General features: G+C 41.7%; 2 pseudogenes; one reads left to right on the top strand and one right to left on the bottom strand.

Annotated features, from left to right (window-relative positions):
• The first annotated feature begins 9,081 nt into the window (after window positions 1-9,081).
• LOC104447936 lies at window positions 9,082-15,480 on the top strand (annotated as a pseudogene).
• A 306-nt stretch (window positions 15,481-15,786) lies between these two features.
• Window positions 15,787-18,601, bottom strand: LOC104432083 (annotated as a pseudogene).
• Window positions 18,602-23,269: the final 4,668 nt, after the last annotated feature.

Genomic DNA, 23,269 nt, shown 5'->3' with positions numbered 1-23,269 from the left:
CGACAATCCAATCTTAAGCCCGAGATTCGATTCACGATTTAACTTAAAATTAGCCAACCCGATCTCATGAGATATGATTCGCTAATTTTTGGATATCAATCTTATCTTGTTTGATTTGCCATCGTCAAGTTGGTTGAATCAATTTTATTTCCGTAAAGAAAAAAATCCAAAAAAATCTTAATTAGGATTAGGTTTGTTGTTAGCTTGCATATTTAGGATTGCAACCTTATTTCGAATTTTTAAATAAAAAATCCAAAAAAAGAAAGTGCAATCATTTAGGTTGTTAGTTTTGCATGTTAGTTTTAATTTTGAATTTTTTTAAAGAAAAACACAAAAAAATCATTATGCATATTAAATTAGAATTGCATGTTTCATTTTAAATTTAGATAATCTTTTTCAGATAAATTGCATTTTAGATTTAGATAATGTCTTAGTTTATATTAGGATTTAATATGACTTAATCCCTAGTTTAAATTAGATAGAATCTTAATCTAGCTAGATCATTTCAAATTTCATCAAATTTGTCTTAGGATAAATTAGTTGCAATTTCTAGGATAGATTGCATTTTTAAAATAAAAAATGTCATTTGCATGTCATATAGAATTAGGTTCACGAAATGCATGTCATTTTAGTGATTATTGTTAGGTTCATTTCTAATTAGAAATTGCACGTCATTAGAATGAAGTCATTTTGGTTAATTTAAATTGCATATTTAACAATTGCATGTTCATTAAGAGATCATAAAATTTTTATGTCTTATAGTTTAGGTCATGTTGCCATGCTATATCATTTCATATTAAATTAATAGCATTGCATTGCATATTGACTATATTTTCATTTAATAAGTGAAAACGAAAAGAAATAAATTGGTTGTTAATTAGAAACCAAATCTAGGATTGTTGATGTGGATTTTAATTTAACACCTGGCAGATGCTTTCGTTGCTTTGAGGTAAGTCCTGCATTATTTAATTGTTTTCTTGGGTGTTAAATTGGTGGTTTGCGCTTTTGCATGAACATCTCACCTGTTAGAAAAATAGATTTAAAATCAATCCAAATTGCTTGCCAAACGTTTTTCAAAATAAAAAGAAAGGTATCGAAGGGCGTTAGAGAAATCTAACGTAACCAAGTCCCCGTACCCTTAGTCTCGGTTCGTAGGAGTAAAGTAAATCTCCCGTTACTTTACTAGGGTTTCTAATCGACCCACCAAAAATAGATTAGTGGCGACTCCTAGTTAAAAATCAATTGCATGTTAACAATTCAAACCTAAGTCGCGAATTGGTATGGGCTTGGGAGAGCCCGAGTTAAGTCTAGGCTTAACAATCCATTAGCTAAACCCTAGGTGGTTTACACCCGAAAAAAATTGGTCACGACACCTATCCAAAGTAGATTCCTACAATCAGAACACGTCCGCCCCTACAATCACAGAGACATACCAGTGGCGGCGGAGGCGGCCTAGTTTCGATGTAGGCCGAGGAGGAGGCTCTCAGTTTCGGCGCGAGAACGTGACGTTCAAAGCTCGTCTCGCCGGATCTCAGCACGAACCGCCTCGAGCTCTCGAGTTGGCTCGCGCTGAACACACTCACCAAGTTGCCACCGCAAAAAGCACCCGCCATGGTAGACTCTCTCTCTCTCTCTCTCTCTCTCGCAGACAGACACAGGCACATGCACGCAGAGAGACAATGTCTGGTTTGGACGGTGGTGGAATCCCGGAATTTATGGGCAACGAAGGTGGGCCGAAACGGAATCCTCAGTCGGAGACGAAACTGCGAGACAAAGATCCCCGAATATCGTGTTTTTCTCATTTTACATTTCTTATTTTTCCGTAACTAAATTCTGTGTTTTTTTTTCCTTGTTTGGGCGGTAATATTTGTAACTGAAAATCGAAGCTCTTACGGTCTGAATGAACGGAACGAGTGCAAACGCCGGATTCTGAGAAAACCGAAAAAGAAGGGAGGAAATGCAAAATGAGCTTTAGGTCCTCAACTTTTTTTGCGATTTCCCAGAGTAGTCCCTCGGGGTCTCAAATCTTCACCTAGAAGAAAATTTATAGGATTAGGTGGGGAAATTCTCCACTGTCATATTTCGTTGGCTCTAATCCTCAACATGCAATTGGCTTGTCCGCAGACTCGTAAAAACGGATGAATCCAATCAGCTATCTAAAGGCTAAAAAAAAAGCTTCCATTTAGGGCCGGACCGACTCCACACCCAATTCAATGAACATAACCATCGTTGAAAATATAAGGATGCTAAATCGTCCTAATCCCATTATAGAAGGAGATCGACAAGGTTGTACACTGTGATTATCAAATTAATGACTATAACCCAATGAGAGTAAGTTAGAGGTGATTGGTTCTTGAGCCGATAGGTTCTAGAACTTTATAATTGATTTGCAGTTTTTTTATTCTAGAACCTATTGCTTGGATTCGGTTCCAGAACTTACCCTGTTTTCCAGTTTAGTTCTAAGATCAACCCCAAAACCTTTTTTTTTTTGTTCATTTTTTTACAACAAAATCATATGAGGTTATAAGCAATAAAATGATTCAAAAGATGAACAATCGAAATCCCTATTCACCAATAACAACTCATAAGATGAGCACATAGTCACGTATAATTACAAACAATAAAAAGTTCAAACACGTAACATATAACATGCATTTAAAGCTTCATTTCCCATTCATCCATAAAAATTTAGGGGAAGAAAGAAGATTGGCAAGGAGTTTCGAGGAAGGAGTGCTGAGGTTAGAATTTATGGAAAAAGAAATTAGGGCTCTGGCTTTTTAACTTATAAAACCTATTATGAAATCCGTTCCGAAACAAAGCGGTTCGGTCTGATTCCTAGGTGGGTATTCACTCGAAATCTATTCCCACACCGATTTCAACTGATTCCAAAAATTTGGAACTTGGTCCCCAACTGATTCCAACAAGAATTGGTTTTCAAACTTATCTTTTGGGCGTCCGCTCCGATTCCTGGGTAAAACCGGTCTGATAGCACACCCCTATTATGAGTTATTGTATTGCTCTATTAAAGAAAAATAAATCTTCCCCCAAAGGTAACAATATTAATTGGGGATTTACTACCATGGATGTAAGCTTCCAAGGGATTATTCTCTTGGTCGTTTGAACTTCCTTATCTATTGAATATTCCTCTTGCCTTCTTTTATCTCTCTTCTATACATGAACATCATTAAAAGATAGTATCAACACGATCCTAAGAGGCGGATCCTACTAAAGGACATATGACACTTGTAGATTGCATACTTCGGTACCTCAAGCCTGGTCCAAATCAGGTTTTCTGATGAAGAAACATGGTCATACTAGTATTATAATACTGATGCGGATTGAGCTAGGAACCTTAAGGATAGGAAATCAACCAAAGGTTTCTGCACCTTTGTAGGTGACAACTTAGTCACTTGGAAAAGTGAAAAACAAATTGTTGTGGTAAGGTCCAGTGCAGGGGCCATATATAGAGCCGTGGCCTTAACTACAAGTGAAATGGTTTGGCTTTGATTAGTTGTGCAAGAATTGGGATTTTGAGCCCGTAAGTCTCCTATGAAGTAATTATGTGATAATCAAGCTACAATCCATATTGGTTCAGATTTAGTTTCCATGAATAGATAAAACATATAGAAGTCGATTGTCACTTTATGCATGAGAAGATACTAAATAAGACAATAGAAACTCCCCATGTCCATAGTGATGAGCAACTTACAAACATATTTACTAAGACTCCCTCTAAAGGTGCTCTCCAGAACTTGGTATCCAAGCTGACCTTTGAGGATGGCTTTGCTTCATCTTGGATGGGGACTGTTGGAATGATGAGGATGTGACATCTGTAGAGAAGCAAGTGGATGTGCAAGTAAAATAATTACTCTTTTTATAAACAATATTACAAACTCTCTATACTATCACTACTCACTTTACTTGCTCACCCACCCACTTTACAAATTACACACGAACACAACTCTGCACACACCCACTCAATCTCTATCACCGTACACTTACACTACACAAGACCCCTACACACATCCACACACCTCCCGTACGCACTCCACACACTTCACACACAAGACTCTCTACCACGCTACTCTCCATGGACAAGAGCCCTATTTATAGGGCATAAAGTCGGTCAATGAATTGCCTTCCACACTCTTCCTATTATTATTTTATTACAACTTTCTGATTATCTATTAGCAATTACATCTGAGGAATTCTCTAGCGAGAAAAATCTGGAGGAGTAGAGAGTGAGATAAATCTGGAGAATTCCAGAGAGAGAGGCAGTGCTTTTTTTTTTTCTCACACTCCCCCTCACCGACTACTCTCTCTTAGCATGGACATTGTGATCATACCAAGTTGCCTTCGAAACTCTTCAAATTTTACAGCTCCAAGACCTTTGGTGAAGATGTCTGCAACTTGATCATCTGTTTTGGCATACTCCATCTTTATCTCGCCTTGTAATACTTTTTCCTATAGGAAATGATAGTGCACTTCTATATGCTTGGTCCTTGCATGGAAAACTGGATTCTCCGCGTGTCACGATCTCCAGCAAAGTCAACATCGCAATGGCCTACAATTTCACATGATGCTTCTTTCTTATACGAAGCCCAAAATCAAATGTACCCTTACATACCTTAGTATGCACTTTGCATCTAAGTGGGGCTTTCATGACTTCTCCATGAATCGGCTTGCTACTCCCCTTTGCAAAGGCAATATCAAGCCGTGTTATGGTTAGGTAAATAAGGCTACCCACCAATTGCCTGTACATAGTTGAGTCTTCCAATTCTCGTCCTTCAATTGCACATAACTTTACATTTCCATCAATTGGAGTAGATATAGGTTTGCAATCAAGCATCCCGAACTTGTCTAGGAGGCCTCGTGCATACTTTTGCTAACATAGGAATAATCCTTCATTTGTCTTCTCAATCTCGAGTCCCAGGAAATGTTTTAATTCTCCAAGCTCTTTCATTTGAAACCGTACTGAGAGGTTAGTTATGATTTGGCATATCTCCTCTTCATTATCTCCAGTGACAATTAGATCATCCACTTAGATTAGTACTATTGCAAGCTTGCCATCTTCTGCCTTCATAAACAAGCTCGAGTCCACTGGGGCTACAAAGTAACCACTTTGTACAAAAAATTCAGCAATCTTCCCGTACCATGCTCTCAGGGCTTGTTTTAAGCCATAGAGGGCTTTCTTTAACTTACAAACATAATCTGGATGAATCTTACTTTTGAAACCATCTGGCTGCTCCATGTATATACCTCGATCTAGTTCTCCATGTAAGAAGGCATTCTTCACATCCATTTGCCATAATTTCCACGACTTGCTTGCTGCAAGTGCTAGTAAGACTCGAACCGTAGTGATCTTTGCTCTTTGGACTAAAGGTCTCATCATAATCTAGGCCATACTTTTGAGAGAATCCTCAAGCAACTAGTCATGCCTTATATCTTTCTATTGACCCATTTGGTCGAGTTTTAAGTTTATAAACCCATTTGCAAGATATAGGACGTACCTCTTTAGGTCTCGACACTAAGTCCCTTGTTTCGTTCTTTCTTAGTGCTTGTATCTCTTCCTCCATAGCTTTCCTCCATTCCACGCCTTGCGAGGCTTCCTCATATGTGGACGGCTCAACTACTCCGACATCTTCGGTCAGTGCCGCATTTGCATATTTGGGATTTGGTCTTCTTTGTCTTGTTGATCTCTTAACTTGAGGTTCCCGTTCTTCAAGTTCTTCCATCTGACTTGGTCTAAGCTCTTCTGTAGTTCTCGAATGTACACCAATTCGCCATGGTCTCTTTGATTTTTCTGGTGACTATGCTCTGACTTCTTTTCTTCCAATTACATTATCATTTCCTTCTTCAATTGGCTGGCCCTTATCAATCTCGTCATTTTCTTCCATTCCTTCACGAATCTCTTCTTCAACTTGTTTTGAATTAGGTTGTGATGTCCACCAAGATGATAGTTCGCCGAACACCACATTTCTGGAAGTGTAACACCTCCCTGTTGTAGGGTCACAACACTTCCATCCTTTTCTTTGATCATCATAGCCCACGAATATGCAATGAACTACCTTTTTATCGAACTTGTTGCGAAGATGGTCTGGCATGAATGCATAACATACACACCCAAGTATTCTCAAGTGACTTACCGTGGGCTTGCAATTCCACAACTTCTCATAAGGTGACATAAAGCCAAGCTTTTCTTGAGGTAGTTTGTTGATCACGTGCGCTACCGTCTTCATACACTCAGCTCAAAACTTGGGTGGAACATTCTTTGCATGCAACATACTCCAGCATGTCTTCGCCAAATGTCGATTCTTTCTTTTAGCAACTCCATTTTGTTGGGGCATATTTGGGCAAGTAAATTGTCGACGTATCTTCCATTCTTGAAGAAATTTTGTAAAGTCATCTAACTTATATTCTCCCCCATTATCCATGCGAATGCATAGTATTTTCTTGCCTACTTCATATTCTACTTTTGCTTTAAACTCCTTAAATTTGTTTAATGCCTTGGATTTTTCTTTCATGAAGTCGACCCAGACATACCTGGAGAAATCATTGGTGAATGTTATCATGTAATTTGATCCTTTGACCGACAGTTGCTTCACTGGTCCAAATACATTTGAGTGGATAAGCTCGAGAGGCATCCTAGCTTTGAATGCGGACTCCTCGTATAGAAGCTGATGTGCCTTCCCATATTGGCATCCGGCGCAGATGACGTCTTCTTGGACTTCCAAGTGGGGGAGACCTTTTAGCATACCTTTCTTCATCATCACCTTTAATTTATGGTAGCTCACGTGCCCAAGCCGTGCATGCCACAAATCGGGTGTTTCACTCTTTCGAGTTTTGTTCACGTATGCCGTATGAGCTGACATCACATAGAAAAACTCTAATCGACGCCCTTCCATTATTGGTATACCAGTAGATTTCAAATTGTTGTACACCTTAATGTCTCTAGGACCGAACACCACATAATTGCCTGAGTTTGTAAGTTGTGCCACAGACAATAGATTCTTCTTCATTCCTGGCACATGGTACACATTTTTCAGTTCAACTTGATGCAAACTGAATCAAGGTGTTATCATTGTTTGGCCAACATGGGTAATCGACAACCTTGAGTTGTCTGCGGTGACAACTACTTGTCCACCTTTGTACTCACACATGTTTGATAGCTTGCCTTGATTTCCGGTCATGTGATTTGAACACCCCGAGTCAACTATCCAATCTGCATCATAATCAATCAATTTATCACTTACCGTGATAAGGGCCATCACATCTTCTAACTCTATGATGGAGGAGCTTGCAAGCTCTTCTTGTTCCTCCACTGCAAAGGATGCTTGGAAATCCCACTCTTCTTCGCTATCATTTTCCTTAGATGCCGCAACGTTTCCTTCAACTCTTTTGAATCGACAATCCCTGGCAAAGTGACCTACTTTGCCACACGTGTAACAACATCCATTACGCCTTCTATTCTTCTTTTCTTCATTGTCGTCCTTATTGCAGTCTCGACAAGCTCCCCCTAGCTGAGGTCTAGTTCCTTCTATTCGCTTTTGCCATTCTCCATGACTTTTTCCATGGTTTGCCATCTCTTGCACCTGCTCTATTTCTATTCTAGCCCTTGAACCCTCTTTTGTTACTGAAGAGGGCACTTTCATCCTCCTTAATTGTGACCTTAGAAATTTGTTTATCTAAGGCTTCTTAGTTGGCCAATATATTCTCCAACTCTGTTAGAGTTGGCTCATTTGCCCATCCACGGGTGGCTGTAACAATACCATTATATTCTGGCCTTAACCTGTGAATTATTATTCTTCTCATTCTTGTCTAAGAGATGACATTCTCGGGATCTAATTTTAAAATTTCTTCGCAAATAGATTTAACTTTAGAAAAGTATTGACTCACTGTCATACTTTGTTGCGAGATTGAGAGGAGCTCGTTCTCCAGGCATTGTAACTTGGCATCGTTTGTCCTCGCAAACAACATCGCCAAGTTATCCCAGGCCTCCTTCGAGGTCGTCGCACTCTTTATGTGTTGCAATGATTCATCTTCAATAGTAACGGCAAGAATGTAAAGAGCCTTACCTGATTTTATATTCCATTTTCTTAATTCGCTATCATTCGTGGGTGGGGTGGTGTTGCTCCCGCCAACAATATCCCACAAATCTTGACCTAGCAAGTAATATTATATGCGGGTACTCCAATTATTATAATTTGAGTTATTGAGCTTCTTGATGCCACTTACTGAACTCGAGAAATCTGCCATCGTGACTTGAGTATAATGCCTCGCACTATACCAAGTAAGCCTGGTCCCAGACCAACCGACTTCACAATCCTAGATTGTGCATTGGCAGAACTCCGACGTCCTTCGCTTCTTCACTCCTTGGCTCGACAATCCCTGATTGCCTACTCACATAAAATGGTCCCCGACCACTGTCTTTGCACGGCCTTCAACAACCTGCTCTGATACCAATTGTAGAGAAGCAAGTGGATGTACAAGTAAAATAATTACTCTTTTTATAAATAATATTACAAACTCTCTATACTATCACTACTCACTTTACTTGCTCACCCACTCACTTTACAAACCACACATGAACACAACTCTACACACACCCACTCAATCTCCATCACCCTACACTTACACTACACAAGACCCCTACACACACCCACACACCTCACGTACGCACTCCACACACTTCACAGACAAGACTCTTTACCACGCTACTCTCCATGGACAAGAGCCCTATTTATAGGGCGTAAGGTCGGTCAATGAACCGCCTTCCACACTCTTCCTATTATTATTTTATTACAACTTTCTGATTATCTATCAGCAATTGCAGTTGAGGAATTCTCTAGAGAGAAAATCTGGAGTAGAGAGAGAGAAATTTGGAGAATTCCAGAGAGAGAGAGGCGGTGCTTTTTTTTTTCTTGACAAGATCATCCTGATCTTGCTAAAATAGGAGATCCGGCTTGGTTGTGCAATAGTTGTATTTACCAAATCAATGACTATAACCCATTGTATTGTCCTCTATTAAAGGAAAATGAATCCTCCTTCAAAAGTGCAGCAAGCCCGTCTAGTTTGTTGGATATGGCTTTTCGATGACTACAACTGACTACCAATCTCGGTGCCTTAGTAGGTGGACTATTTTTTGTGTTGATAGCTCCCTCAATGTCCATGGGGATCCCTATGTGGAGAATTTCCTTCTAGTTGGTTGAACTTATGCAATTCTAGTCTACTCCTTAGCGAGAGATCCACATTTAGCTGATGGCTATGCAAAGGTTACTAGGCAAACTTAAAAAAAATCGTACTACTCACAAGTGAAAGACTCGCTTCAAGAAGCAAAATTGGTGATAAAGATTCCATCATTCCATAATGGGTTTATTCCCCTGGTCAGCTTTGCCATTTGCGATAATGTGGTTAGAGCTTGTTGGGTTCTCACATAATAAAACTGCATTTCTCAGAGCACTCTTCGTGATTGCCGGTTCCCTTGGGGGACTTTTTGGAGGTAAAATGGGAGATTTTCTTTCCAGATGTCTACCAAACTTTGGAAGAATAATTTTGGCACGATAAGCTCAAAGCATCAGCTGTCCCACTCGCAGCAATACTTTTGCTGTCTCTTCCAAATGATTCATCCACTGCGTTTGTCCATGGCTTAGTTTTGTTCATTGTGGGCTTTTTGCATATCATGGAACGCTCCAGCAACAAACAAATTAAGTTCCAAATCAGTCTTCTTCTTTCTTTTACATAAGTTACGGAGCATAGAACTGCTTAACTATTTGATTGAATTTATATAGAAATATTATATAAATGCAGTAGGTTGTCATTTCATACCTGAATTTCTCGAGAGATGCTTAAAGCACAGGTGTGATTTGTCTTTTGAGAGGATGCAGGCAATGCTCTTACAATTTAAAGGAACAGTAGTGACGGGGCAGCATTGGAAGTTTGTTTTAGTTTTATTGCTCGGAATTTAGAAACTTGTATTTCAGTTTATGTAATAGTCTGAAAGAATTCAATGCTGCTTTATCATCATACATTGAAATAGCATTATGAATATCTAATTTCTAAAAATTTTGGAAGGTGAGCGGTGTGTATTCAATTAGGGGTGAGCATCGGTCTAAGGTCAACCCTAAACCGACCCTAGACCAGCCCAACCCTGCCGGTCATAGTCCGATTCCCAAGGAGAGTGAGTCGGTCCTTGGTCCTAAAATTCATGGACCAGCACTGTGCAAGTTGGTTCCCGGTCTTGAGAGTTCCGGGTTGGTCCAACCCAAACCAACCTTATGTGACATCCCAAATTTTCAATCTTGTTTTCTATTGAATAAATTGGACATTTCATCAACATGCCTATAGGGCTGTTCTCAGAGCTGATCACTCTCGAGATAACTAGACTATTTAAGGAAGATCGGTTCGACTGAGATAGACTTGAGAATTCGACTAGGAATCGACTTCTCGACCGTGCTCATCTTTAGAGGCTATTGCGGCACAGTATAAAATCGATTTGAAATTAGAGATAAATCGGTTCGACTGAGATGTGTGGCTAATCGTGGGTGACACCATTAAATTGGAAAATTATCTTGGACTAGCACTTGACTGATTTTTCTATCATTTTGGTACCATGTGTCCGTATTTGAATCCTCGAGATTTTCACGACAACCAAGAGTCGTCAATGTGTCGAGTGGATTCATTTTGGCTCGAAGAAAATCGATCATAGGTCATTTGCACTAAAATTTTTGAAAACTATCCGGTAGCCTAAGTTACGCTAAAAACGAGCCTGAGTGAAATTAATCACGAATTTGAATCCGATTTCAGAAATTGAAGATTTCGTCATGTCACACTAAATTCTAGGAGCATCGACTTAGTCTAGAAGATTTTTCGCAACTCAAGACTTTTTGGGAAAAAGTCGGCATAGGATCGTTTTTGTTAGAAAAAGGTCGGGACCGTTTTTGATCGCACAATTAAAATTCAAGATTGATCAAATGGCTGAGGAAAAATGCCAAGATGACTGATGTTACATCGATTGAATTTATTGAGGCCGATTCATGACACAAGTAGGAACAAGTGTCAAATTGGAGGAAATGGCAAGCAAATTCGTAGCTCCCCCATGCCTAGCCAAAATAGACCATTTCAAGGGTTGTTGGGTATGCTTTGGTGGCTCATTGACAGCCAAGGAGCAGCTGGTGGCCATGGATGGTCAAAGGGGACAAAGACTAGGAATATGAAGGCATGTGGAGCCTTTGTCTCCCTCTCTTCCTCCACAAGCCAACCGGCCACCTCTCTTGCCTTCCTCCACTCCATTTTCGCACACTAGCAATAGCCAAGGAAGCCACTAGAGCCGTTGAAGCCATCCACACCGTTGCACGCAGCCACCATTGTTGTGTCCGTGCGCCACCGCTGCGAGCGCCATCCGCACCCGTTCGCCTCGTCACGTCCAGCCATTGCCGTTCCAGCCTCTGTCCGTGCGTCCGGGGTGTTGTCCCATTTGTGACCCCGCCGGAGCTCCCTCCGCCTCCGGTTTGCCCTTGTTTGGACTCGAGACCACCCCCGCTACCTTTCCCGAGCCTTACCGCCCTTAACTAGCTTGTTTCCCCCTGTTTTGCAGCTCAAAACATAAGCTAATTTGTGGGTATTGCAATAGCTTCAAGGCTCGTTTTGAGGTTGATTCCGACCCCGAAAGATTGGCCCTCTTTGAGAAGAATCGACCCTGGCGAGGTTCCCGTCAATTTGAACCGACCCGCTCGTTAAACAAGTGAGTTTTGTTCATTAAATCCTGCTTAGTAGACTAATGATGTTTATGGATTGTTTAGATTTAATTAAGTGTGATTAGATGGATATATTTGAATAGAGTAATTAAATTAGTGCTTTATCAATGCATGTTAGGCAAATGGTTAGTGACATTAGTAAGTAGACTCATGTTATTATTTATTGAACGAGTCTCAGAAATTTTTAAGGTCAATTTCGTTGTCCAATTAGGCATTACGGGCCTAAATTGGATTTATTGCATTTATTTAATATTTTCGTAATTATTTATTTATTTATTTATTTATTTTCCATAAATTAGGCTGGGATAGCCGACAACCAAAATTTTATGCTGATTATTGTGGTGCAGTCTGTTTATTTATTTGAGCTGTAATTTGTGCTGAATTGATTTAATTGTGTTTTTAGGATTTTATTCCTAAATTAATCAATTTTGGTAATTAATTGGAAATTAACCGAGCGTTAGTTTATAACGCAAAAAATATTTTGGTAGACCATATAAATGGTGGGATTTTCAAGGGTAAAAATACTGTATTTTGGCTAAAGCCGACCATGTACTCACGGCTATTTTTATCGGGTATGATAAAAATGATGAATTATTATATGATGAAAATGGTATACTATCTTAGCCTGGGGGCCCTAATCTATTAGCTTTGGGCGAGCAATTTATTATTAGCTTTGGGCGAGTATATAAATAGTATATCATAGTATTAGCTTTGGGTGAGCAACGTATTATCAGCTTTGGGCGAGCATATATAGTATACTCTAATGGCCTGGGGGGCCTAATCAATCAGCTTTGGGTGAGCATATATACAATATACTATATTATCAGCTTTGGGTGAGTTATACTATTTATTTTCAGCTTTGGGTGAGCAGTCCTAAACTAAGGTCAGACTTTATAAATAGTATTAAATGTACCGACCGGGGGAAGGTTGTGGTGACATGTAATCGACTAGGTCGATTGATCAATGATTTGATTTGATGCTGTGAATCGATTGATTGTTGTGATTTGAGGCATCTGTAAATGACATTGATTTGCAGGATGGAACTAAGGTCAATGTAAGTCCTCTAACTCGTGTTGTGTTTAGGCAGCCTTTAGGACATATTAGCTTCCTAATCGGGTCTTAGGGGGTAGAACTTCCTGAGATGTAGTCTCACCTCGTTGTGGGACAACATTTCAGGTCCCTAGATGGCAGCACCTTCACCTCCTCATCTTCCCATGCATTTTGGTATACTTGAAGAGATCACCGAGATAGGATACCACTTCCTGATACACCCCCACCTCGAATGACTAGAATATGTGCTAGTGAAGTCAACCGTCTGGGTTGATATGAATGAACCCGATAAGGTGCCCTATAAGTATTGATCATGGTATCGCCATTATCATGACGGGCGAAGGGAGGGTTTTGTGCCAGAATTTGATGTACCCCGGTTCATTCGGGAAACTGCTTTTGGAAAGGGTATAGTAGACCATAAAAATGAATCAATGGTGGATGCAAAGGATCCTAATCTCGAGGATGACTCTGACTCTCCAATGTACTCATCTAAAAGCGCTAACTAGAGTGATGAAGAAGGAGAGATGGTTGAACATGATGAGGAATGGGAGGAAGAGCCTGGAGGAGAACCAGAAGAGGAACCGGAAGAAGAACTTGAAGAGGAGTCGGAGGAGGACCTCGAGGATGATCCAGAGTATGATCCTGATGAGGATTGAGACCCCACTCCTGTTGAATGACTTGTTTTCGTTGAACCTGTTTGAGTAGAAACCGACTTTCTAGTGTGGCTTGTATATGTATATATATGACTGAATTGTTATATATGCATATAAGTGGGTTAGTTTTCAAGTTTGAGTTTTTAGTCCTACTTTTTTATTCCATTGTTTTATTGTCTGGGGATTTTTATACTTGCTTTTGCATACGTATGAAAATGAAAGAGTTGGTGATGCATTATGGGATGTCGCTATTAATTGACCAGGTGAAAGATAGGTGCGTGTCCGAGGATCGGGCGTGACACCCTGACTATATATATAATATTATTTATAATTTTTTTTTATAGAAAAAACCTTAAAATAAACAGCGTCAACAATATTAAATAGCTCTTTAGTGAGGAGTTCAAGTAATTTTACATTATTATTTAGTAACTTAGGTTTTTAATGTTTTTTACGGCGTCAATAGTTATAATTTACAAATGAGGAAAATGTTTTTGTGAGGAGTCCTCATAGCGTCCAAAAAGGCACATTATGGTATCCTCCTTTAATCTTCATTCTCTTTTGTCTTATTTGTCCTCTTAGTCTTCAATTTGCTAAAATCGAAACAACTTCTCTGCCGACCACTCGACACTCGCCTCGACACTCACCTCGCTCGCTTTGGGTCACTCGTGTCGCTCACCACTCAATGCTTGCTTGGCTTGTTACTCCCCACTTGACATTCGATGCACATTCTGTTTGACACTCACCCTACTTGACCCTCACCGCTTGCCTTTTTTAGCTGACCTTACTCATCATCAAACCCATTTGGTCAGTACGGTTATTGGTTGCCCGTTCAAGGAGTACAAAAAATAAAATAAAAAATTATTGGTTAGTCATGGGTTGACTTTGAAACCGGACTAAACTCATTAGATCAATCCAGTCTCCAATCACTTTTTTAAGGAATACAAAAAATGAAATAAAAAATTATTAGTTGGTCTTGGATTAACCCTGTAACCGGACTGAACCTATTGGGTGAGTCCGGTCCTCGGTCCCAAACTCAATAGGGTCGATCCTCGATCCCAAAAATTGAGGACCATCACTATGCCGGGTTGGTCCTAGGGTTAGGGGGTGGACCGGCCCAACCCGGACCATGCTCACCCCTATATTCAATTGTTACATTACTTCCTGAAGATTGCAAAATCAATACTGACTCCGGTCTTTTCATTGCAGTCCTATTTTTACAGAAATAGTCCCTGAGAAATCCCGAACAAGTGTCTATGCCCTGGACCGATCGTTTGAGGCCATACTATCATCATTTGCTCCTCCTATAGTTGGAATACTAGCTCAGAATGTGTATGGTTACAAAGAACTTCCCAGAGGATCTACTGAACCGCAGGAGATCGAGACTGATAGAGAGAATGTAGCCTCGCTGGCCAGGGCACTGTACACAGCTATAGGCATTCCCGTGTCTCTCTGCTGCGTCATCTACTTGTTCCTCTACTGCACATACCCATGAGATAGAGAGCGGGCTCGGATGGAGGCTCTAATAGAATCAGAGATGCAACAGTTAAACTTGGATGACATGTCCCCCAGTGGAGTTGGTACCGATGATCTGGTTGACGGACCAGACATTTATGGTAGGGAGAGGAGCGTCATCGATGTTCATTACGAGGGGGAGGATTCCACTGATATTGAGGATGGTGACGAAAAGATGTTGCTTTACCGTCAATTGACGTTCTCTAATCTGGGCAAGTAGTCACACAACGCAGCTAGCTGAAGCCAGTATCATTTTTGAAATTGAAAATCTTCAATGCGGAACTTCATGGAGGTAGGAAAGGTTTTCATAGGTATACTCATATGAAACTTCTGTAGCTACAATCGACAAGCAGAGACCTTGCAAGAGTTTTGTTTTGTACAGAGGGAGAGGTTAGTGTAGAGATTAGAGTAGCTACATTTAATGAATTTGTGGATGTGAACTGTGCTCTTTAGCAGCTATGCAACCCCAGCCAAATGGACGGCTGATTTCTTTCGACAGTCGTGCATCATCATTTATAAGGAAAGAACCGTTCTGTTGTTCTTCAACAACTTCAAAATGACGGGACAGCGAAAATGTATTTCAAAGTGAGAAGTCCTTTCTCAAAGAGTCAAGTTTGAGAACCCAAAAGCAAAGACACTGCAGGAGCAATGAATCTGTCTTTCAATTCATCCATGAACCGTCGAACCAGGCGGTATTTGCAAATCATAAATTAAGAGGGCAACCTTTACCATATCATCCTATGTTTTAAACAATAAGAAGTGGACTGTTTTGTTTGCTCCATTTATTCAAAGTAATTGATGAACCCGCATCCAGAATCTCAGCTGGGTTTGGAAGCGGAGATCATGACGAATCGCTTGTTCCTCACAAATTTAACACCGATCAGCCCACAGGTTCTGCAAAGACCTTCTAGCTCGCCTTCAGATCGGAATATGTGGCTGCCACTTAGTTGAGTTGAAATCTGCACCGAGAGAGATGAAAATGATGATTTGGCATTGATTGGCTCAACAAATGCCATTGTATTCCCCAAGACAAAGGAAGCATGCGTGTCCCATTCTATAGATCAAGATGTCGAAAATTTAGTCCTTTAGTTTCGTGAGAAATGGATGGAAACAAAACCCGCCTTCTGCTCCGACAAATAGTGTCGAACTGTGCATAACAGTAGAGAAAACCTGTACTTTTAGAGATGCAGAGCTGAACAGAGGGACAGGACATGAGCCAAAACCAAGTACCTGGCTTAAAGGCCTCAGAAGAGGAAACAATGCAAAAGGACCATCAAGCAACAGTGTGGTCGCGACCAAAACTCCGCCTGGCCGTAAAACTCGACTTATTTCAGCAATCTGAGAAAGAACCACCGCATAATGAAATGTGAGCATATGACAAAGATCGAAGAGATTTTAAACCAAGTGATGCTTTCAAAGTTAGGATCAGTGAAGTGCATAGAGTGAATAAAGCTTCCCTCCTAAAAGTTCTACTTATGTGCGCGGCAAACATTAATTGTTGCCAAATTTGAAGAAACTGGAGCCATGCCATTTTGACAATTTTATGCAAAGTTTGGAATTAAGCATCCAGAACAAGACCGATGTTATATATATTCACCGTTTCTATTGATCTAGACAACTCATGGGGAACAGAAACCGTAAAGAACCAAAGTACTCACTGCCGTTGATGGCGAAGGCCAACAATGTAAAGCAGCACCAGCATGCACAGCATCAATAGAACTCGAAGCAAAAGGAAGTCTAGAGATGTCGGCTCTGACCAATGCGAAGTTCCTACAAGCAGAAAGCTTAGTCAGAACTGGCTCGCTTAGGGTAATTCATCAAGACAATAACAATCTAAGACAAATTTCCTAACAACACCGCAGCAAAAGATACAAGTGTCGATCGTTATTTGAGCAGAGTAAGAGTCAGTTTCCTCACTCTTCTGGAAAATTCTCCTCCTGCTGAATGAACTCATAACACTGCTTCAACATATTTTCGGAGTAGTCCAGAGCAATAACGCGAGAGAACAGTCCACTCTTGGCAAATAGTCTTGAAAACAGACCGCTCCCGCAACTTGCATCGATAATATTTCCTCCCAATACTGTCTTGAGGAATCCCATAATCAATTCAAACTGCAGTCAAAATCTCATGGTCAGTAGCTCCACACGAAGGGAACAGAGAGGGGCACCGCACGCATTAGATACCTAGCTCCAGCCTAAGTTCAACGACATCGAGTCAAATGTACATTTGTTTGATGGCTTAGATATCTTTTTAGCAATTTTTCCTGGTGGGTAACCACTTTTCTCTAAGAAAATCATTTCCTGGATGGCTATCCCTTGCAATAGAACAAGTCTCGCAGGGGATTCATCATAACAGCAACACCCAAACCGGTTCTGTAACAAATGGCAGTGACAAGCATACACGAAGCGACAGGAGTAAAAAATAGAAGAGTTGAATGAACCTCTTTCTCTGGACCCGGAGAACCAAGCAAACTTTCAAAATATTGACGCCATCCCCTCTCGTACAGATACGATACCAAGGAGTCCTGATGCAAAATTAGATCAGTGGCGCATGACCCAAATGACCCATGACTTATAGCAAATCCAACCAGATAATGCCACTGGAGGCGACATTGTCAATTTTTACCCAATAGATCAGTTGGCTCCAATAAATAACTTGTCGCACCTGAAAAGCTCGCTAGCAAAGGGCACGGGTTCACCATATTCCTTGGTTCCACCGGTTGTTGTAAGATCAAAATGCGTTTCATTTCCCACATAGGCCTTCTTACAGGTGCCACACTGCAAAGTAGACCCGGATGCAGAATTCCTGTAGCAGAAGCACGACGGGATGATGAAAACAGCAAAAAGACATACATGGGGCGAACCGTCTTAAAATCCACACGACTTACACAGACAACACTGGATCGCCAGTGAACGTTAGCGGCTCAAAACATATGGGACAAGCTAATGCATTCTGGTTGCCGCCGAGTTTCTCCTGACGCACAGTAGATTCCTAAACAAATGAAGTTCCGTTTTTTAATCAACAGGTGGCAAGACATAAGGAACTAGCCTTAAAAAAAAAAAAAAAAAAAAAAAACCTATCCACATTAGATTCCTACACAAATTACTGTTCTCTTCAATCAGGACAGTACACATTTCAAAAGCCTTTCCCACAAAATTTGGTTCCTCATTTATTTTTTATTTTTTTTTGTAACTGAGGACTCTACTATGGACCCCATGCCCGAATGGCTCCTGAGGACCGGGCTCCTATACTTCGGAGGAAACTAGCCCGGCAACCCACCACCAGGTCCCTACTTAAATCGCTAGCAACTGCGGTTTCGAACTCTTGACTCCTAAGGGAGGGACTCTCCACCCACGAATGGGTTCGGTTCCTCATTTGTTTTCTCACATTCGGAACAAAACGGTATCTAATCTTTTCTGCTCGATGAGCCCGGCCAGAGGCACAGAGACGTACCAGTGGCGGCGGAGGCGGCCTAGTTTCGACGTAGGCCGAGTAGGAGGCTCTCAGTTTCAGCGCGAGAACGCGACGTTCAAAGCTCGTCTTGCCAGATCTCAGCACGAACCGCCTCGAGCTCCCGAGTTGGCTCGCGCCGAACACACTCACCAACTTGCCACCGCAAAAAGCACCCGCCATGGTAGCCCCCTCTCTCTCTCTCTCTCTCGCAGACAGACACAGGCACACGCACGCAGAGAGACAATGTCTGGTTTGGACGGTGGTGGAATCCGGGAATTTATGGGCAACGAAGGTGGGCCGAAACGGAATCCTCAGTCGGAGACGAAACTGCGAGCAAAGATCCCCGAATATCGTGTTTTTCTCATTTTACATTTCTTATTTTTCCGTAACTAAATTTTTTTTTTTCCCCTTGTTTTGGCGGTAATATCCGTAACTGAAAATCAAGCTCATACGGTCTGAATGAACGTAACGAGTGCAGATGCCGGATTCTGAGAAAACCGAAAAAGAAGGGAAGAAATGCAAAATGAGCTTTAGGTCCTCAACTTTTTTGCATTTTCCCAGAGTAGTCCCTCAGGGTCTCAAATCTTCACCTAGAAGAAAAATAATAGGATTAGGTTGGGAAATTCTCCACTGTCATATTTCGTTGGCTCTAATCCACAACATTCAATTGGCTTGTCCGCTGACTCCTAAAAGGATGAATCGAATCAGCTAGCTAAAGGCTAAAAAAAAACTTCCATTTAGGGCCGGACCGACTCCACACCCATTCGGTGAACATAAATCGTCCTAATCCCATTATAGTAGGAGATCTGACTAGGTTGTACACTGTGATTATTAAATTAATGACTATAACCCAATGACAGTAAGTTAGAGGTGGGTTGGTGTTCTAGAACTTTATAATTGATTTGCAGGTTCCAGAACCTACCTTATTTGCTTGGATTCGGTTCTAGAACTTACCTTGTTTTCCAGTTTGGTTCTAAGATCTACCCCAAAACTTTTTTTTTTTTTTTTTTTTTTTTTTTTTTACGACAAAATCATATGAGGTTATAAGCAATAAAATGATTCAAAAGATGAAAACTCGAAATCCCTATTCACCAATAACAACTCATAAGATGAACACATAGTCACATATAATTATAAACAATAAAAAGTTCAAACACGTAACATATAACATAAATTTAAAGTTTCATTTCCCATTCATCCATAAAAATTTAGGGGAAAATAGAAGATTGGTGAGGAGTCTCAAGGAAGGGGTGCTGAGGTTAGAATTTACGGAAAAAGAAATTAGGATTTTGGCTTTTTAACTTATAAAACCTATTCTAAAACTTGTTCCAAAACAAAGCTGTTCGGTCTAATTCCTAGGTGGGTATTCACTCGAAATTTATTCCCAAACCAATTTCAACTTATTCCAAAAATTTGGAACTTGATCCCCAACTGATTCCACCGGGAATTGGTTCCCAACCTTATTTTTTGGGCGGTCCACTCCGATTCCTAGGTAAAACCGGCCCGATAGCACACCCCTATTATGAGTTACTGTATTGCTCTATTAAAGAAAAATGAATCTTCCCCCAAAGGTAATGATATTAATTGGGGATTTACTACCATATATGTAAGCTTCCGAGGGATTATTCTCGTCCTTATCTATTGAATGTTCCTCTTGCCTTCTTTTATCTCTCTTCTATACATGAACATCATTAAAAGATAGTATCAAAGCATAACACGATCCTAAGAGGCGGATCCTACTGAAGGATATATGGCAGTTGTAGATTGCATACTTCGGTACCTCAAGCTTGGTCCAAGTCAGGTATTCTAATGAAGAAGCATGGTCATACTAGTATTATAATACTGATGCGGATTGAGCTAGGAACCTTAAGGATAGAAAATCAACCAAAGGTTTCTGCACCTCTGTAGGCGACAACTTAGTCACTTGGAAAAGTGAAAAATAGAATGTTGTGGTAAGGTCCATTGCAGGGGCCGGGCCGTATATAGAGCCGTGGCCTTAACTACAAGTGAAATGGTTTGGCTTTGATTAGTTGTGCAAGAATTGGGATTTTGAGCCCGTAAGTCTCCTATGAAATAATTATGTGATAATCAAGCCGCAATCCATATTGGTTCAAATGTAGTTTTCCATGAATAGATAAAACATATAGTATCACTTTGTGCATGAGAAGATTCTAGATAAGACAATTGAAATTCCCCATGTCTATAGTGATGAGCAACTTACAAACGTATTTACTAAGGCTCTCTCTACAGGTGCTCTTTAGAACATGGTATCCAAGCTGACCTCTGAAGACGGCTTTGCTTCAGCTTGGGGGGGAAATGTTGGAACGATGAGGATATCAGATCATCCTAATCCCGCTATAATAGGAGATCTGGCTTGGTTGTGCAATAGTTGTTTCACCAAATCAATGACTACAACCCATTGTATTGTTCTCTATTAAAGGAAAATGAATCCTCCTTCAAAAGTGCAGCAAGCCCGTCTAGTTTGTTGGATATGGCTTTTCGACGACTCCAACTGACTCACAATCTCGGTGCCTTTAGTAGGTGGACTATTTTCTGTGTTGATAGCTCCCTCAACGTCCATGGGGATCCCTATGTGGAGAATTTCCTTCCATTCGGTTGAACTAATGCAATTCCAGTCCGCTCCTTTGCTATGGCCATGCCAAGGTTACTGGGCAAACTTAAAAAAAAAAAAAAAATGGTTCTGCTCACAAGTGAAGGACTCGCTTCAAGAAGCAAAATCGGTGATAAAGAGTCCATCATTCCATAACGGGCATTTATTCCCTGGTCAGCTTTGTCATTTGCGACCATGAAGGCTTTTGGGAAAAGTTTTTAGGAAAATGCAAAGAGGTGTTTTTCAAAATGCAAAGTGTTTGGTAAATTGTAGTTTGAAAGCCCTTTGTGAAGTACCTTCGAGCAAAATGGTGTTTAGGAGAATTACATTTATAAATGGCTTTTGTGATAAAAAATAATAAATAAAAACTAAAAACTAAAAAAATTGACCGGAAAGGGCAAAGGCGGCCGCCGGCAATCGAAATTTGTCGCCGGCAGGTGACATCCGACTTAGGCAGCCCCGGAGACGACTAGGGAGGGCCGCCTAGGGTCGAGTGACTCTCGAAGACCAGGTAAAGGCCGCCCGAGGTCACACAATGCCGCCGCGACCTCCGGCGACCTCGCGACCCCGAAGACCATCGGCAAAGGCCGCCCGAGGTCACATGACGCCTCCGCAACCTATGGTGACCTCGAATATGGGGCGGCGAGGTCGCGTGATGCCACCTTGACCTCTGGCGACCCCGCCGCGACCTGGATCCAGGGCATCAAGGTCGCGGGAGGACCTCGCCGGCGACCGCTCGTGGGCGGTGGTGCCAAGGCGCAGTGGCGTCTGCTCGGCGGGGGGGAAAACCAGCGTCACGGCGGAGCGCGGGGTCGGGACCGAGCGGAGGACGATGGGCGAGGCGCGACGGAGGCGAGCCGCCGAGGTGGAGGTCCCGCAAACGATGAGTCGAAGCGTTGGCCGGTGCGGCGAGTCGGGGCCGGGTCGCGGGCTGCCGGGCGGCGGCGACGGCGCGAAGGCGAGCGAGCTCAGATCTGTAGGTGTCGGGACACTCAAGCAGCGAGATCGGGACAGCAACAGTCGAGCGATGAGGGCCTCAGGCGCTGGGTCGCGAGCTGTTGAGCAACAACGGCGTCAAGCAGAGGCGAGCAGCAGTCAGCAGTGACGCGGTCGTCGAGCGAGATCGGCGCGGCGAGCTTCGCGATCTACTGCAGGGGCTTCGATTCGAAAGGGCGGTGGTCCGCTCGGGTTCAGATCTGGTGGAGGCGCAGCGACGGTGGCTGGCGGAACGGCGGTGGAGTAGAGAGGGCTCGCAGTCGCCGACGCGGTGGTGCCGGCACGGTTGAGGGCTGCCGGCACATTGGCCGGTGCGGGCACGCGCGCGCGCAGTAGGTTGTATCCGCGTAGAATATGAACAATACCCACTCGCGGAAGAAGAAGAAGAAGACGATGAGAGGGCAAAACCGGAAAAACGAAAAATCAACAAGGATAATTTGGGAAGAAATTTTTTTTTTCTCCCCTCAGCTCAGCATTTTTGGCATGCTGAAAGCCTTCACAAGACAGACTTTCAGCCAAGTATCTTTACAAAACATTTTGCCAAACACTCATTTTTAGCCCAAAGGGCTTTGGAGGCTGTAAACATTTTGCCAAACACTCATTTTTAGCCCAAAGGGCTTTGGAGGCCTAAAGTGGCTTGGAAATGCCAATTCCAAACGCACATGTGGTTGGAGCTTGTTGGGTTCTCCCATAATAAAACTGCATTTCTCATGGCACTCTTCGTGATTGCTAGTTCCCTTGGGGGACTTTTTGGAGGTAAAATCGGAGATTTTCAGATTTTCTTTCCAGACGTCTTACCAACTCTGGATCTGGAAGAATAATTTTAGCACAGATAAGCTCGGAATCAGCCGTCCTACTTCTGCTGGCTTATCCGAATGATTCATCCACAGCTTAGTTTTGTTCATTGTGGGCTTCTGCATATCATGGAATGCACCAACAACAAACAAGTTAAGTTCCAAATCATTCCTCTTCTTTCTTTCACACAAGTTACTGAGCACACAGCTGCCTCGGTAACAGATCGAATTTCTATATATATATATATGTAGCTTGTGCATTCCATATCTGAATTTCTTGAGAGATGCGTAAAGCACAGGTGTTGATTGATTTGTCTTTTGAGATGAGATAACGGTATAGGGTGCAGGCAGTGCTCTAATGATTAATAGAAACAGCATCATCTGGGGATCTTCATGGAGGTGGGAGGAGGTTTTTGATTGTTGTACTCACATAAAACTTCTGTAATT

This window comes from Eucalyptus grandis, chromosome 6 (assembly GCF_016545825.1).
Source record: "Eucalyptus grandis isolate ANBG69807.140 chromosome 6, ASM1654582v1, whole genome shotgun sequence".
Classification (NCBI taxonomy): Eukaryota; Viridiplantae; Streptophyta; class Magnoliopsida; order Myrtales; family Myrtaceae; genus Eucalyptus; species Eucalyptus grandis.
This window is presented reverse-complemented; position numbering and strand designations above follow the sequence as displayed.